Here is a 14,890-nt window from a genome sequence, read left to right as displayed (position 1 = left end):
AGAGAGCCTGAGTACTTGGAAATATGTCAGGTGCATAAGTAATAGCAGGAAAAGTTCATAATCTCTTGCACAGTGACTCTTTTGGGTAGAGAAAACAGGAAGAAAAGAAGAGGGCTCCAGTATCCATTGCCTTCACCCATCATGGGTATCTCTAAAAGAGAGTCCAACCTGGAACCCTCACAAAAATACAACATCTCAGTAGTCACACTGAGAGCACTAAGTGATTTTTTTCATTTTTTAAAAAAAAATCCACTCAGTTTCATAGAAAAAAAAATACTTTTGAATAGCAGTTTTAAAGGATAAGAGCATTTACTGAAATTCTTGTAGCTGAGGTGTAGGATTCCAGCATTTGACATGTGATTTGCAGCCTAATTATGTTGCAAGTGTAGCTATATAGTCAAAAATCTTGTTTAAAATGATGTCTGGATTCTTCTGAGAAGAAAACTTGGGCTATTTAGAAACATTTATGCCATTGTATGAACCAACTAAGTGGAACATATTACATAATCATAAGCAGTTTTAACAGCAGATGCTTCACCACCACTCAGGGCGTTATCTGGAAAAAATCTTGCCCAGCCAAGTGCTGATTAGTAAAAGAAAGAGAAAAAGAGAGGGTGAGAATTGTGTCTAATACTTCTACTATTTACTTTGTGTTTATTAGAAACATAACTGGTGATTACAATGAGAATGTTCTCTAGTAGCTCACTTGCCTCTTGAGTCTCTCTTGAGTCTCTCTTGAGTTGCTTTTACATCCTGAAACTATTCTTGGCAACCAAATGGCTAATGCAGGGCAAAAATTAACTAGCAATTGTGAACTTCTGCTCTCCTGGTTTAATTTTTCCAGCTCACTACTTTGAACAGCATCATATCCAGATCTAGCAATGCTTTCTGTTTCATCACGTGTACCGATCTAGAGATTAAAGTATTGCCAAGCAATACACTCTGTAAATGTAGGTAGGCCAGGAGAAAAATTGAATGGATTTATATTTCAGTTTAATTAAAATGTAATCAATTGAATACTATTCAAGTAATCATGTAAAAGTACTTCAGGTTATATGATGTTTTTAAATGGATGTCCTGTGTACTGGCATGTGCGCAAACAGAATTTTGTTTCTTGTTCATCTACTGAAGCTGAATATGCTTGTGTGTCAGATGCTTGTAATTCTCTAACATGGTTTGATGCTTTAGTCACAGATATCTGGACACAGCCGACTTGACCTATCACTGTGTTGGAAGATAACGAATCTGTGGTTTACATATCTGAAACACGATTTACAGGTTCTAGGTCTAGACACATTGACATCCATTATCAAAATATAAGACAAGTAGTCAAACAAAGTTTTGTAAAATTACAGTATGTGCCTACACATGATCAGATTGCTGATATGCTGAACAAGCCACTTCCTGCAGCCCAGCACGAGTATCTGCGTAAGAAAATGTGTCTTATCTGAGTTCTGCTTTACTGACAAAAGAAGGGGATGTCACTGTGGGTTTTTTTAGTGTTTGTCAGTAAGCTCGTTGCAGTCTGGGTTTTTTGCAAGCTGTATTGTTATCTTATCATTGTAACCATGGTGAGTGTCACATGTTCAGCCATGTTTTTTTGTTTGGTTTTATATTTATTACTGTGTGCGGATGTCCAAAACAAAAGTTACTTTCTCTTTCCTTTTCTTTGTGCCGTCTGGTGAGATAGACATGTAGTCATGAGTCTTTCTTTGTTTTTACAAGTTTCTTCGTAATTAAAAGTTTTATAGTAGAATATATGCTTCGGGGTTTCTTTATTTATTTATTTTTTATTGAAAAGTTTTAGAATACATTTTGTCTTTAACAATCCCCCCTCCCCCCACCCCTACCTATCCCTCCCTACCCCTCCCCACCATTCCCCCTCCCCCCGATTTCCCAGAGCTAAGTACAAGGTATAAAAAACAAAGAACAATCATAAACCTCCATATGCTAACAACAATAAACTCTTAAATCTATCACTCTCTAGCTCATATAGGATAACTACAAACAATATTAATATTACATATATATTAAAAAAAAGAAAAAAGAAAAAAGAAAGGGAGACTTATTCAAATTCTAAATGAAACTTTTTAGTCCCATATTTGTTCTGGATATAATCAATCCATTTTTTCCACTCCATAATATAACGTTCTTGCGAATGATCTTTCAAGTAAGCCGAGATCTTTGCCATTTCCGCCAGGTCAGAAACCTTTAGAGTCCATTCTTCTATAGTCGGCAATTCCTCCTTCTTCCAGTATTGACCTATTAAGAGTCTTGCTGCTGTAACTAAATTCAACATCAACTTAGTGTCCACAACAGTAGCATCTGTAATTATGCCCAACAAAAACAGTTGCGAACAAAACTTTATCCTTTGCTTGAAGATCTTCTGCATATTCCACCAAATTTTTATCCAAAAAGCCTTAACCTTTTTGCAGGTCCACCATATGTGAGGGGTTTCTTTATTTTTTTACCTGATGTTTAAGGTAAAGGTAAAGGTTCCCCCGCACATGCGTGCTAGTTGTTTGCGACTCTAGGGGCTGGTGCTCATCTCCGTTTCAAAGCCGAAGAGCCAGCACTTGTCCGAGGACGTCTCCATGGTCATGTGGCTGGCATGACTGGATGCCAAAGGCACACGGAACACTGTTACCTTCCCACCATAGTGGTCCCTATTTTTCTACTTGCATTGTTATGTGCTTTCGAACTGCTAGGTTGGCAGAAGCTGGGACGAGTAACAGGTGCTCACTCTGTTATGCGGCGCTCAGGATTCGACCCGCCAAACTGCCGACCTTCTGATCGACAAGCTCAGCGTCCTAACCCACTGAGCCACCACATCCCTGATGTTTACCATGCATCAAATGAACCACGGTTCATTGCCCTCTGATAGGGAGTTTTTGATTTACTCCCTGACAGATTTGCTGTCCTAGAACCAGATATCCTCATCAGGAATAAATGATAGTGGGAGATTGCAAAGGGATATGGGAGGTTTTGGTTAAAAATAAGGTAAAAATGCTGCTCTACTCCTTGGCAGAGGAGGCAGTTCTTCCCACATGCATCTTCTTTACCCTTGCCTCCAGTTTTTTTTTTTCCTTTTCTTTACAGGGTCTCTTAAGAGCCAGCAAAGTTTAGCAACTCAAAACTGATTAGTAGCTATAAAAAATCATTAGTGAGTTTTTCTGAGGAATCAGCAGGCCTTTCAGCCAAGTGAAGTTTGCTGAGTCCTCCTCATGAATAATTTGTCTATGGCTCTTTATGTGACACCATTATCTGGACTTCAAAGAGGAGGACCTGTTAAGCAACCCACAATTAACTGGGGCATCCTTAGGCCTTGAACACAGTCAGTTAAAAGCCAAACTAAACAAATAGAGCTTTCCACTGGGGATTCATCAGAAGGGAGGGGTGGGGTCAATAGACAAGAGATAAAAACACATTCCAAAGGGTGTGTGTGGCTCCAGAAGGGGCATATTTCTAACCCCTTATGTCTAAATATGAGAGAAGGTAAAGATGTTTGGAAACGAAGGGGAATTGGCAGAGAGTGCAGCATTTATGCTGTTATTAAGCACTGATTAAGTAATCAGCTGGTGGGGAGACAGAGAAAAGACAGAGAGCTGATGAGAACAGAGTGGAAAAGATGAGAAGCAGCCTTCTTAGATCTGTTCCCCATGCAAATCTATGCAAAGTGTTATCAAGGCAGCTGACGTGACCCAGGCCCCATAGGAGTGCAATGGCCACATGCAAGCATGAGATTATTGTAACCCTGGCCTCATCCGCTGACATACTGTGGCCTCCCACAAGTTTGTTGCCTTGACCTCCTTGTGCCTCAGTCAAACCCAGCTTGAAACCCTAGGCAGGAAGTTCAGAGTGAATAAGCCAGATGCTGATTTCTCTCAGTAAATATAGATAGAACAAGAGAAGGTAGGGAAAAAATGCCTTTGTTACAGGAGTTGGATAGGACAGGGAACCAAGAAGTAGGTAAGGCAAATTCTTCTTAAATTTGCCATTAAGAAAAGAACACAATGCTGAAGTAATACAGCAAGTACTATGCTCCAATCGAATTCAAGTCTCAGCAGTAGAAAGATGCCTCTGGAAACGAGCCTTAAAACCTGATGATTCACAGATTTACTACACCAAACACTTTGGGAGGGTGCCTAGTTGGAAAAGGTTGTCAGCATCCTTCCTGTCTGCTGTTTGGTGGACAGGAAAGCCGTTCTTATTTTGAAAAGATTCTCTTAGTAGAGCCTGCTTTCTCTTTTAATTCATTTGACTGATCGTGTTTACAGATTAATGCTATGCACCTCTTTTATTGCAAGCCATCATCTTTGAGCAGACTTTGATGTTAGACATGTCAATGTGGAGGGAGAAAGAGGGAGGGGGAGATAGATGGAGGGATAGGAGGAAACAGCCACCAAAAAAAAAACCCCCAACCATCCTGGGAATGTTTCTTTTAAACTTCCTGGGAAAGGAAAGCCATCTTCTGAATTCAGTTTCCTGCAAAAGACATAAAAAGAACTCTATCCCTGTGTAGAACATGAGACTGTCTGTTTGTTTCCACCATAAGACAAGCAGTTCTCTTTGAGAAGTCAAAAAGCTGAATATGAAGGGTTTTGTTTAGCTTTATTTTGTTGTTGCTATTACTTAAGCTGTTATGTTATAGGACAACCTTTGGCAATCTGGCATTTTTCAGATGTATTGGTTAATATCAGCATGGCTAAAGGCCTAGAAGTAAGAGGGGGAAAATCCCCTCCCCATGTAGCTTATAATATATATCAAGCCCACCCAGCCTCAATTAGGATACTATCTGTGGCAGGTTAGACCCTTGCTGGACTTCATTCTGACAGACATCTATACTGTCCAGAATCCCATGAGAGAAAAAAGCAAAACAAACATCCAGATAGTACCAAAATACAGAAAACTGATTATTGACTGACCAGAACAGGTAATCCTAGAAAAATATACAAGTTTACTCCCCTTCATGTCCATCCAGATGAACATCACTTTAATCTTCAGTTCTAAGAAAGTGAGAATAATTTCTGAACATAATTTCCCTAAACTTGCATAAAGTCTATGTTTTGTTCCTTCTTAGTATAAAAAGCCACAAAATGTTGCAACTTTCCTATGTAGAGAGGTTATTCTAACCTAATGTTTTCCAACTTTGGGAAAGTGCCTGCTTTGTTGTCTTTGACTTTCAGAATTCTCATCAATAGCCAAATTCTGGGATTTGAAGTTTCTACACCTGGAAATTTGCATGGTTGTAAAAGCTTACACTCTTTCCCAGTTAGATGCCCTCAGGTATCATGGATCTCAGCTCCCAAAGTTCTTAGCTAGTGTCACCTTTGGATCCTACTTGATATGCAAATGCAACATTTTCTTCAAATTAAAATATTTCTTTTGATCTGAAAGTCAGCCTACAAGTGCCCAAAACTATTCTAAAATTTGCACACATAGACTCTATACTCTCTAAAAGATGAAAATAAAAAACATGATGGAACTCACTCAGGTCATTCTTCTTAAGAACATGTGGAATAGCAACCACAACCAAGTAATTCTCTCTTTTTTCAAGTAGTTTTCAACAGGGTTCAATATTGTATCAGACATATGCACAGAGCTTTTTAACACTTATGATTAACAATGAAATTGCTGGCATGTAGTGCTCATGTATTTATCAGAATTTTCTTCATGCTCAGATTTATGTCTATACAGCATCTTTGAAGTCAGTTAAAGCTAGATAATTCAGTAATGGAATGACTGATGCAATCAAACTATTTTTAGAAGCTTGTTTTGTTTTGTTCTGTTACCTTGCTATGGAAAGTTCAACTTCATAATTAGATAAATTTTTCATCCAAGGGGACATCTTCTGCCCAGGTCATTAGGTTTATTGCTATTTCATGACTCTCATTCTCTCTTATTCAGGCCTCAGTGACGGGTGGCTGTGGAGCCTTTGTTACTTACTGCCTTTTGCTGTATTACACTTTTGGTTCCAGATGTCCATGTTTTTAGTGTCCTATATCCTCAAGATATATGCTGCCCAAAGACATTGGATCATCAGACAACTTCTAAATTGGAGGAGGAGGAGGAGGAGGAGGAGGAGGAGGAGGAGAAGAAATATAGAGATGACCTCTAGTTTAAAACATAAGGCAAATTAAAAATTAAAAGATAAGGCAAATTAGGAAGAATATTTTAGCTGATATTTAACTGGTTCTCTTTAACCCCAGAGAACCAAACAGAGAGGATCTTCATATTTAGAAGCATTTGGTGTGGTGTAGTAGTTAAGGGCTTGGACCAGAGATATCCAAGTTCAAGTTCTCCCTAACCATGGAAGCTTACTGGGTGACTCACTCTCAGCCTAATCCAGTGGTGGGATTCAGCCAGTTTGCATCACTTCAGCAGAACCGGTAGCTAATTGTTTTTTTGCCCCAGCCCAGAACAGACTTCCAGAAGCAGCATCCACACAGAGAACCGGTTGTTCACATATTTGAGTCCCACTACTGGCCTAATCTACCTCTCGGGACTATTGATGGAGAGAAATTGGAGGAAGAAATGCAGGAACACTATCATGTGCCCGTTGTGGAAGAAGAGCTGCATTAATTTATGACAAGCAAAAATAAGGACTCTCCAATCACCTTTTCTGGTTAACAATTTGTATTATAAGGCGCACAGGCTCTTGTGAGATGCTGCTTGTATTATCATTTGCACAGAGTGGATGAGGAGGGGAGAAGGGAGGAGAAGACAAATTAGTGATGCAGATACAGACTCCGTGTGAGACAAATCACAAGTACCTTATCAATTAGCAATTATATGGTGTTAAAAACCCTGACTGTATTGTTGAGACCTCTTGAGATAGCCTGAAAACCTTTTGATGTGAGTTCAACAGTCTCAAATTAAATCCGACATCAATTGAGCCACTCCATGCCTCTGACGAAGTCAGCGGCAGTTGACAAAAGCTTATGCCTTTTAACAAAATCTGTTAGTCAGAAAGAGTGCTTCCAGATGCCTTCTGATATTTTTTTTTACTGTTCCGAGCTCTTGAACAAAAGGTAGGATATGAATCACATCAATCACAATCAATGCTGAGAAGCCAAAATGTTTTCATTGCTAAGATTTAAGGGGTTGGGATGAAAGTTACTCCCCTAGCTGGGTCCTGCTGTGCCTCCTTTTCATGGTGGCAGTTTTTCTTCTTATGTTAGCAGTAATGATCTTCCCTTTATGACCAGGTCACCATATATTACTTTGCACAAATGCATATACGGAAATGATAGCTTTTAACTTAGAAATCAGTAAGAACAGCATCTAATGATAATTCTAATGAGTCTTGCTAGCTTCCTCATCTCAAGCTATCATTTTACAGAAATAACTGATAAATGTGGAGAAGAAAATGTTATCGACATAACCGATCAAACAATTCTGATCAGTTGATCTACAGAACAAGAAAAGGTGAAAACGCAGGAGGTATTCATAAGTCTCCTTTACAAAGCAAAGCATTTCCTGTGCTTTCAGCTGATTCATTTTGAAAAAAAGTGCTAAGGTAGAAAAACACCCTGAGAAAAAAACTGACAGCTTTCTAGGTGTCCTGCAGTTTTCCTCCTTGACTATCAAACTGATGGTTTAAATGATTTTGTTTTCAGTGGAAAAAATAAATACTGTATAACAAATATACTTAAAGACAAAATGCTGTATATTCCCCTGAGCCATTACACACAGAAAAGTTATCAGCCTTCCTTTGCCAGTTTTCTAGGAGTTGGTGTTTTAAAATTAACAGAGAGATACAGTGAAATTTCAATTTTTCTGATCCAATTTTTGCAAATGCAGGTAGTCCTTGACTTACAACAGTTCATTTAGTGCCCATTCAAAATTACAACGGCACTTTAAAAAAGTATCTTATCACTGTTTTCACATTTACAACTGTTGCAGCATTCCCATGGTCACAAGATCAAAATAACAATAACAATAAACAACGATGATGATGATGATGATGATGATGATGATGATGATGATGATGATGACATAAAGTTGGAAAGGACCTTGGAGGTCATCTAGTCCAACCCCTGCTCAGGCAGGAAACCCTATACCATTTCAGACAAATAGCTGTCCAGTCTCTTCTTAAAAGCTTCCAGTGTTGGAGCATTCACCACTTCTGGAGGCAGGTTGTTCCACTGGTTAATTGTTCTAACTGTCAGGAAGTTTCTCCTTAGTTCCAGGTTGCTTCTTTCTTTGGTTAGTTTCCATCCATTGCTTCTTGTCCTGCCTTCGGGCGCTTTGGAGAATAGCTTGACTCCCTCTTTTTTGTGGCAGCCCCTGAGATATTGGAACACTGTTATCATGTCACCCCTCCTCCTTCTCTTCATTAAACTAGACATACCCAATTCCAGCATCTGTTCTTTATATGTTTGCTTGGCAACTGACTCATATTTATGACGGTTGCAGTGTCCCGGGGACATATGATCATCTTTTGCAACCTTCTGAAAAGTCAAAGTCAAATGATTCACTTAACAATAGTGTGACTAATTTAACAACTGCAGTGATTCACTTAGGATATGTGGCAAGAAAAGTCATAAAATAGAGCAAAACTCACAAGAAATTTCTCATTTAGCAACATAAATTTTGGGCTTAGTTGTGATTTAAGTCAAGGACTACCTGTATGCTGAGGAAATGATAGAAAGTATCGAAGCCACAGGAACCTTGGGGGGAAGTGATCATGCAATATTGGAATTCAACATTCTGGAAGAACAAGCAATAGAACACAGCCAAGATTCTTGGACTTTAAAAGAGCTAATTTCAATAAACTTAGAGAGACCTTGGGAAGAATTCCATGCATGAGAATCCTAAGGGGGAAAACAAGTCAAGAAGCTTGGGAAATTTTAAAAAGTGAGATAATAAAGGCCCAGTCTAGCACAATACCAACAAAGAAGAAAAACAGCTCCCAAAAGAAACCAGCATGGCTGCATAAGAACTCTCTGATAAATTGAAAGATAAAATGGACAAGTATAAGAAGTGGAAAGAGGGGCACATAACTAAAGCAGAATATCAGCAAATAGCCCATGCCTGCAAAGATGAAGTGAGGAAAGCTAAGGCTCAAAATGAACTAAGGCTTGCGACCAAAGTCAAAAATAACAAAAAAAGCTTCTTTCAACATATAAAAAACAAGAAAAAAGTTAAGGAAATGATTGGTCCATTAGTGGGGGAAAGTAGCAAGAAGGTGACAAGCAACAGGGAGAAAGCAGAACTATTTAACTCGTTTTTTGCATCTGTCTTTACACAAAGGGAAAAACAGTCCAACCTACCAAAACCAGTGCCATAAAAAACAGAATAGAAATGCAAGTTAAGATAGGCAAGAAAATGGTAAGTGAGCACCTGTCCAGCCTAGACGAGTTCAAATCACCAGGACCAGATGGATTACAGCCCAAAGTTCTCAAGGAACTGGCAGACGTGATCTCAGAACCACTGAACTATATTTTTCAAAGATCCTGGAGCACAGGGGAACTACCAGATGACTGGAAGAGAGCTGATGTAGTTCCCATCTTGAAAAAAAGGGGGGGGGAAGATCCAGGAAACTACAGACCTATCAGCCTGACCTCAATACCTGGGAAGATTCTGGAAAACATAATCAAACAACAAATCAGTGAACACCTTGATGCAAACAAAGTCATCACTAAAAGTCAACATGGGTTTGTCAAAAACAGATCATGCCAGACAAATCTTACTGCATTCTTTGACCAAGTGACAAAATTAGTGGACCAGAGGAATGCTGTAGATTTAATTTACTTGGACTTCAGTAAGGCATTTGATAAAGTAGATCACAACCTACTACTTCATAAGATAGAAAAATGTGGGTTAGATAGCATCACCACCAGATGGATTAGTAGCTGGCCGACAGGCCGTACTCAGCATGTGGTCCTCAATGGAACCGCATCAACATGGAGGCAAGTGTGTAGTGGGGTGTCCCAGGGCTCTGTTCTGGGCCCAGTGCTCTTCAACATCTTCATCAATGATTTGGATGAGGGGATAGATGGGGAACTCATCAAATTTGCAGATGACACCAAGCTGGCAGGAGATAGGCTTAAGATACAGGAGGATCTGGACAGACTCGAACACTGGGTGCTATCTAACAAAATGAAATTCAATTGTGGAAAAAAGTAAAGTTCTACATTTAGGCAGGAAAAGTCAAATGCACAGGAATAGTATAGGTGGTACCTTGCTCAATAGTAATAACTGTGAGAGAAATCTTGGAGTCCTAGTGGACAATCACTTAGATATGAGCCAGCAGTGTGCTGCAGCTGCCAAAAAAGCCAACACAGTGCTAGACTGCATTAACAGAGGAATAGAATCAAGATCACGTGAAGTACTAATACCACTTTACAATGCCTTGGTAAGGCCACACCTGGAATATTGCATCCAGTTTTGGTCACCACGATGTAAAAAAGATGTTGAGACTCTAGAAAGGGTACAGAAAAGAGCAACAAAGATGATTGGGGGACTGGAGGCTAAAACATACAGGGAACGGTTGCTGGAATTGGGTATGTGTAGTTTAATGAAGAGAAGGGTGAGGGGTGACATGATAGCAGTGTTCCAATATCTCAGGGGCTGCCACAAAGAAGAGGGAGTCAGGCTATTCTCCAAAGCACCTGAAGGCAGGACAAGAAGCAACTGATGGAAACTAGTCAAGGAGAGAAGCAACCTAGAACTAAGGAGAAACTTCCTGACAGAACAATTAACCAGTGGAACAACCTGCCTCCAGAAGTGGTGAATACTCCAACACTGGAAGTTTTTAAGAGGAGACTGGATAGCCATTTGTCTGAACTGGTATAGGGTTTCCTGCCCAAGCAGGGGGTTGGACTAGATGACCTCCAAAGTCCCTTCCAACTTATTGTTGTTGTTGTTGTTGTTGTTATTATTGTTATTATTATTATTATTATTATTATTATTATTATTATTATTATTATTATTATTATTACAGACATTGTATAAATTATACAATGATTTCCCTCTGATTATATCCAATTCTTATCCATAGAAAAGAGTTGAAGCATTGATTTATTCTTCTTAATTTTAATTGTTTCCTATTATCTTTTTTCCCCTCTGTATCATTCTGTAAGACACCCAGAGTCAATATAACAGTGAGATGGATAGCATATAAATTTAATAAATAAATACAATGATGCTGTTGAGTAAGTGGAGAGTCAGTAATGTTAAAATGCAAGTTCTGAATGGGTAATATTTCCAGTTATTTGTGTGTTGATCGGAGCAGACTTTAAATATTGTAAATAAAATAAAATAAAAATATTTTGAAGATTGTAAATCATTATACTGTATCTAAAAGTCACAAATGACATAAGACTGATAAAGCCAATCACCTTCAGTCAATTTTGGATCTGCAAGAGTCAAATCTGGTTGAAAACAAATAATATGATAAGCAATCATAGAAATATTCCTTGGTGCTCCATAAATTGAGTTAAGAAAAAATAGATATTTACAGTATAAATATTACCCATAAGCCATAAAAGCAGATAGATAGCACCATGGAGATTACGATTGAAAGCCTTATTGACTTTCCCTGAAGTTAGTATTGTTAAGGTGAATAAGGTGTCCTTCTGAGGAGCTAGATATAGGTTAATAAGATGCACTGTAAGGTAAAGAAGACTTTAATATAACTTCAAACAAGTTATATGAAACTATTCTTTAATTTATGGCACATAATGCTAGATGAATACTAATTTTGTACTATAAGGATGAATTTTGTCCAGTTACCTTCAATAATCAAGTATCATGAAACTCAGCAGGCAATGATGCTTTTGTGATGCTTTTATTTTTCCAATAATATTTTCCTATCACAAGATTTCTCTGCATCTTCACAAGAATAAAATTTTTCAGACCTAGGAAGAAATACAAAGTTCTTTTTTGGACCTAGTCCAAAATTCTACAGAGCTGATGTCCCGTTTGCAGTAGAGTTAGCACATAATCCTTGTATGTCAATTTTGTAGCAAAACTCAAATAGGTGACATTTGGCCTTCCAGTAAACAATGGTGAAGTGATTCAGATATGTAAGGTCATGCAAGACATCTCCTACCACGTACAAGAAACCCTGACTTAGGGGATCTGGCTATGACTGTCTACTAGCCATATAATCCTTGATTTTTAAGAATTTGTTATTTATACTATAATACAAGATCAGCGAAAGAAATTTGTGAAGGGCAAGATACTAATGTATAAAATAATACACACACACACACACACACACACACACACACACACACACACACACATCTTCAAATGCGTAAATGCAGGCAATTATATCCAATGGTCTATCACTCACTGTAACACACAATTGACTGAAGACACCCTGCCCAATGTCTGAAGTGTATCATGCTCACCCATAAATCTGCTCTGGAGTTCTGTAAAAGAAAGTAAAGACATTTTGCATAACAAGTAAAACTTTGAATGTAACCATTATCTCCTTTAAAATGGTGCACATACGTGTTGCAGTGGGCCCCACTGTATAACAGGATTTCCTCTTATCTTCAATATTATAGGTGGAGACACTTATTTTTCAGTGTTATTTTTATACTTGGTTTACGTTGTTTTTAGTACTTATATTAAACTCTAACTTTTAAAATATATACATTTTGCTGCTTATTTGGGATACTTTTAAATGAACAATATGTGTTGATTATACTAGAAAAGTAACTATAACAAAAAAGCCCAGCCCTTGGCACCTAGTGATTACATGGACATATCAATAAGATTTTTCTACTTCCAGACTACACTTTTTGAATTCTTTAAGAGTCTCCTATCCTAGTACAAACCAGGTCTGATGTCGTTATTTTTTGGAATTCAGACAAATTAAAACAGTCATTACCACCTAAGCAGCTGTATTCAAGCTACTATCTAGCAGGTTCAGTCTGGTGAATGAAAACTAGTTGTTAATCTTTTTCTGTTCTTCCTTGGGGTCTTTCCTAAGCGGTCTTTGCTGGCAGCTCTCAGTCTCTGACTCTTGTGCCCATTTTATTTCTTGTAGGAGAATAGCTGAAGACAAATAGTGTGGGATAATTAAACTGGTTAAATTGCAAAAGAGCTTTCTGTCTTTTATGGAGAAGAGGGGAGGGAGAGGAACGTGGTAGCCTGCCTTCTGTGCTTGGGGGAAAGGGAGAGGATGGGAGTGGACCTACTTTGTTTTATAAGGCATGTGTGTGCATGCTTAGACAAAGTACTGGAGTCTCATTACAGATCAGGGATGGGGGTAGAAAGAAGCTGTAAATTGTTGTTGGAACAGGTTGTAGCCTAATTTAGATAATACCCCTGGCTGTATTCTGTTCTGGTGCCAAGAAAACTACGTGGACATGTCCATGGAGATATCATGAGTCAAGTCTGACCTGAAGGAAACTTGACTTGAACCATCTAAAGTTCAGTCTTCTATTCTGGAGAAAAGCCAGTTGAACACAATGAGACAGATATATGAGGCAATAAGTATAAAGTTGCCCAGGAAATATGCAGTGGAGGGAAGATGATTTTTGACAGCTTATATGATCAGACTGAGTGCATTTCATTTAAGCAAACTATCCAAATAACTTTGAAATGGGTTTTTGGGGTTTTTTTGTTTTGTTTTGTTTTGTTTTTTTTTTTTGCAAAAGCCAATGCACAGAGATTGTTTTACATTAGAAAATGAGAAAAAATATTCTCATTTCCTGTATCCAGCAATGTGTGTTAGATGTTTGGATGGGAGATTTATAAAAAAAAATGTTGAGGTTGAGCAATGCCAATAACCCATCTGGATTACTGGATTCAACAGCATCACTTGTGTTCTGTAGTAACTGTATCTTGTACTAAGCCATTGGAACAGGACAATTTGGAAATCACAATAAATACATAGCTGATAATTTAATTGCTTTTAGAGTGTATAAAATGAGCAAACTTCTTTCAAAGCCTCTGGTTATTTATACAGCTCTTATATTTGTTTGTGTAAGCATGAAGTGGAGGGGGGCTAGGAATCTCACTGATACAGCAGGAGATTTCTACAGCAAGAGGCATAAGATTCTTCCTGTCATTCTCACTTAATACTGCTGTTTGCATTCCTTTAAAAGGATCATTTTAGTACCTTTACTTTCTGAACAGTACATTGAATTGCTCAAGAAATTTGGGAAAATTCTAACCTCTGGTTGGTGCAGTATCAATGCAGTGACTTGCTTCAGTGGAGGTCAGTGGAACGACTTGCCTCCAGAAGTTGTGGGTGCTCCAGGACTGGAGGTTTTTAAGAAAAGATTGAAGAAAGATTTGTCTGAAATGGTATAAGGTTTGCTGCCTAAGCAGTGGGTTGGGCTAGAAGACCACCAAGGTCCCTTCCAACTCTGCTACTCTGTTATTCTGTTATCTAACCTACTTGACTGGGTAGTGGGGGAGCAGTGGGATTCAGCCAGTCTGCATCACTTCAGCAGAACCGGTAGCTAATTTTTTGTTGCCCAGGCCCAGAATGGATTTCCAGAAGTGGCATCCTCACAGAGAACTGGTTGTTCACATATTTGAATCCCACCACTGGGGGTGGGGGGGAGGTTAGAGGAAAAATAGGGCTCTTCACAGCCTAGTGATCTGAAAAAGAGGCACATGGCTGAGCTAGAAAGAAATTTTAGCCGTAGTCATGGAAAGATTCATCACTCTTTTTTTTTTAATTTCTCACAGCAAGGTTGACTCAGCCTTCCATCCTTCCGAGGTAGGTAAAATGAGGACCCAGATTGTTGGGGGCAATAAGCTGACTTTGTAATAATGCCACTTGGGGTGTGTGTGTGTGAAAGCCCTAACAAGCAGGCATATACATAGAATGAAGGCTACTGCTAAGCTTGTAAGCCGCCCTGAGTCTTCAGAGAAGGGCGGGATATAAATGGAATTAAAATAAAAATTAAAATAAAAA

Source organism: Vipera berus (assembly GCF_964194415.1).
Source record: "Vipera berus genome assembly, chromosome: 1".
Classification (NCBI taxonomy): domain Eukaryota; kingdom Metazoa; phylum Chordata; class Lepidosauria; order Squamata; family Viperidae; genus Vipera; species Vipera berus.
The sequence above is the reverse complement of the archived record's forward strand: the minus strand, read 5'-3'. Positions refer to the sequence as shown.